Here is a 4,664-nt window from a genome sequence, read left to right on the forward strand (position 1 = left end):
GCTGAAATCAAGGTGTTGGCTAGACTGAGCTCTTGCCCAGAGGCTCAGGGGAAAGAGAGCTGACTCGAGACTCCTTCTTGCTGTCAGCAGAATTAAGTTCCTTGCGACTGTAGGACTGAAGTCCCTCATTGTTTGCTGGTTGGTTATCAGGTGGGGACCTCTTTCAGTTTCCTAAATCTCATGTGACGTTCTCCATCTTCAAGCCAGCAACAGCACAATGAATGCCGGTCATCCCTCACGTTCCTGGCTGTCTCTTCCGCCAGCCGGGGAAAACTCTCTGCTTTGAAAGGCTCTTGTAGTTACCTCAGGCACAACTGCATAATCTCTCTGCCTAATCTTTTTTTTTTGCGTTATGCGGGCCTCTCACTGCTGCGGCCTCTCCCGTTGCGGAGCACAGGCTCCGGACGCGCAGGCTCAGCGGCCGTGACTCACGGGCCCAGCCGCTCCACGGCATGTGGGATCTTCCCGGACCGGGGCACGAACCCGTGTCCCCTGCATCGGCAGGCGGACTCTCAACCACTGTGCCACCAGGGAAGCCCCCCCCCCCCAATTGGTTTTTTGTTGGTGAGAATATTTTGCTTTTATTTTGTTTTACATTGAGTTCAACCCTCCCCCATCTCCAGATACTGCTGATCCCTGGGGAGTAAAATTATCCCACGGAAAACCAATGCCCTGTAGGAAAAATCCAAAGTTTTGGGGAATTCATGGAAAAGTTGCTCTCTGCAATACCTACACATCTCAAGGCAGGACACGTTGCTCTGAAAATGTCAGATCAATATGGCGCCCTAACCAAGGAACAGGGATCATCAAAGAGAATCTTTCGAAGATTAGGACCAGGCGAGTTTCTTCTGATGATACCTTTGGACTTCCTTGGCGATTAAACAATCTCTAATTGTGTAAGAGCCTCCAGCGTTGATTTCACACACACGCTGTATCCTGGCTTCTCAATTTCTCCAGGTAAATGGCCTCCCTACTGGGAACCTATAAAATACCCGCAGAACGCTCGTGGAAGCCCTTCTGTTCAAATTTCACCAATGGCATAATTTCTTTCACGAAAAGGGTCCTGGAAATATACCGTGTTCTGTACTCACATTAGTGCTTGAAAACAAATGCTAGAAGATGTAATCCCCCCTACAAAAGATGCTTAGATGAAATCTTAGAAAAAATGTCAAACACTGGTAAATAGGTCTTTCAAACCATAGTTCCTACTTACCAGTGAGATAAGGCCTTTAATCCTCCTGGGGGTTTTAGGCTTGATGTTATCATTCATTGCTTCTGCTACTTAATTGGATGGTGACCTTGGGAGGGCAAGGGTTAGACTCCGGTCCCACCCTGGGCAGGGGACTCAATATGTAACAGGAAGTGATAACACTGTTGATTGCATCGTGATGACGAAATGAGTCCTTGCCTTTCCTACATTATCCCCAGTCTTGCTGCATGGCTTAGAGATATCCTTAATTTAGTCTTCTTTGAGCCTATGTTTTTCTGTGTTCCTTATCCAGATATTAAATGATCAGAGATCAATGAAGTCTGAATCTGACCACGTGATAATTCAGGTTTAAACCACAACTTGAAAACAGACATGCACCGCTATGCTCACAGCAGCATTATTTACAATAGTCAAGACATGGAAGCCACCTAAGTGCCCATCAACAGACGAATGGATAAAGAAGGTGTGGTACACGTATACAATGGAGTATTACTAAGGCGTAAGAAAGAATGAAATCATGCCATTGGCAGCAACATGGAGGGACCTAGACATGATCATACTAAGTGACCTAAATCAGACAAAGAAAGACAAATACCATATGATATCATTTATATATGGAATCTAAAAAATAATACAAATGTATCTATATGCAAAACAGAAATAGACTCACAGACATAGAAAACAAACTTACGGTTGCCAAAGGGGAAAGGGGTGGGGGAGGGATAAATTAGGAGTATGGGATTAACATATATACACTACTATATATAAAATAGATAAATAACAGGGACCTACTGTATAGCACAAGGACCTATATTCAATATCTTGTAATTACCTATAATGGAAAAGAATCTGAAAAAGAATGTATGTTTACATATATATATATATATATATATATACACACACACACATATATATAACTGAAGCACTTTGCTGTACACCTGAAACTAACACAGCATTGTAAATCAACTGTATTTCAATAAAAAAAGATAATTCAGGTTTTTTTTGTTTTTTGTTGTTTTTTTTTTACAAACAAGCCATTTGCAATGAAAATATTTCCATGGCATCAATGAGTATGCATAGGGCATTGTCATCAATAATCCATTACCCTGAACCTGTGGGACACGGAGGTCTGGAACGGGACCAGAGCAGCTATTTATTTTGAATTTAATACTTTGATGGCGTCTCCCTATTTCTTTGTAAATTATGCTCCAAACAGCCCTGCAAATACTCTGCTACTGATGAAGTACTGTGGAGAACATAAATTTCCAGGAGGTTTTTCTAATCTTACTTTTGTCTCCTGAAGTACTTTTTGCTGGGTCGAATAATGGGGGATATCCTATTTCACCACCACGTTCCACTAGATTTAGGATTTTGCTGAGCTATAAAAATAGAGGAAATTATTATTATATCATGCAGATATGGCCCCTAACGCATTCAAGCATCTACCAATAAAATGTTCTTGAGTTGCGATGGTAAAGTTTATCACTAGCAGTGACAAGAATTAAAGGGAAGTCTGTGAAAAACTGGCTAATAATAATAAGAGATAAGGTTCTCTTTTTTATTTTGCCCTTTCCTTACATCTTTCCTCCCGCCCTCCCTCCCTCCCTCCCTTCCTTCCTTCCCTCCTTCTCTCCCTTCTCCATTTTGTGTTTCCAACACTCGGTATGTGATGACCTGTGCTTGGCACTAAGGACAAAACAAGATGAATAAAACCATTTTTAACTTTAAGGAAGAGACAGAAAGGTACTCTGAGAATACAAGGTAGAAACAGAACCTTTATTAGCCTGACTGTAATATTAGTTAATTCCCTTTATTGTGTCTCATTTGACAATGTGATGTAAAAAAAAAAAATTCTGTGAATGCCATCATCTTGATTGGCTAGAACAAATGCTAAAATTTTGCTTTGCTTTCACCATTTTTTAAAAATAAATTTATTTTACTTTTAAAATTTATTTTTGGCTGTGCTGGGTCTTCGTCGCTGCGTGCGGGCTTTCTCTAGTTGCAGCGAGCGGGGGCTACTCTTCGTTGTGGTGCACGGGCTTCTCACTGCAGTGCCTTCTCTTATTGCGGAGCACGGGCTCTAGGTGCGTGGGCTTCAGTAGTTGTGGCACGTGGGCTCAGTAGTTTTGGCTCGCGGGCTCTAGAGTGCAGGCTCAGTAGTTGTGGAGTGTGGGCTTAGTTGCTCGGCGGCATGTGGGACCTTCCTGGACCAGGGCTCGAACCCGTGCCCCCTGCATCGGCAGGCGGACTCTCAAACACTGCGCCACCAGGGAAGCCCCTCGTCAATTTTTAAAAGAAGATGTAAAATGTTCAAGAACCAGTAGCGCTATCCACTGTATTTCCTGTACCTCAAGTCTGTCTTCTTCCAGAAGTACTAGGTTGATAGTTTTTATTCTCAGTCAGATTTAAAGTTTTTACTTACAAAGCTCTGCATTTATAAACTAAAACTGATTTAATGTTGCACGTTGTAAGCTTTATACAAATTGCATCAGAGCATACGCAGCATTTAGTCAATTTAGGGTGTTTTTTGTACTTAAATTTATAACTTGAAGTTATCTAGGTTGTTACGTTCTGGGGCACATGCTGTATGCAACTCTGCTTACTCGGGTCACTGCTTCCTGGAATGTCATTATATTAATGCATAATGCTTATTTTATCCCTCTCATTTTGATGAACATTTAGGGTTCTTTTTTTTCAAGTTTTGCCACGACAAACATACAGATGTAATTAATGTAAGGACTGAGCTGAGGTCCTCCTGGATGAGGGTGACCCTACATCCAATGACAGGGTCCTTCTAAGACACAGAAGAGGAGAGACACAGACCCAGAGGAGAAGCCCCAGGAAGACAGAGCCAGAGACGGGAGGGAGGTGGCCACAAGCCCAGGGACGCCTGGAGCCCCCAGAAGCTGGAAGAGGCGGGAAGGACCCTTCCCTGGAGCCTCTGGAGGGAGCGTGGTCCTGGGACACCTTGCCCTCAGACGTCCGGTCTCCAGGACTGTGAAATAATCATTTTCTGTGGTCTTAAGCTGCCCAGTCTATGGTATATGATGTTTTTCACCTACACGAGAGATACTCTTACCATATTTGGTAAAAGCCCACCAGAAGGATTTGGTTAATGAATGCTACCCTGCCGTAAGGTCCTGAAATTTATTGAGAGGCTCAACCAGGAGGTTGGGAAAGCATTCTGCGAGCTTTCAGGCATTACATACATATGTCCTGTTTCTGCCTAAGATGCGTAAAAAGGTTGCAAGCTTCTGGGTAGAGTATATGTGCATGCAGAAGAAAGCATCAGTCAGGGTCAAGATTAATTGTCTTTAAAATCTTTGGCAAAGACAAATACGGCTTTTTAATTAAAACTTCTATTTCTATGTGTCTTCTTATCTACCTGGAGAAAGAAATTACGCTTATAGACACTTAGCACACAGATTGAAACTCACGCATTGACTACACCCAG

This window comes from Aethalodelphis obliquidens, unplaced genomic scaffold (assembly GCF_003676395.1).
Source record: "Aethalodelphis obliquidens isolate GAN/ISIS:26980383/991018 unplaced genomic scaffold, ASM367639v1 scaffold91, whole genome shotgun sequence".
NCBI lineage: Eukaryota > Metazoa > Chordata > Mammalia > Artiodactyla > Delphinidae > Aethalodelphis > Aethalodelphis obliquidens.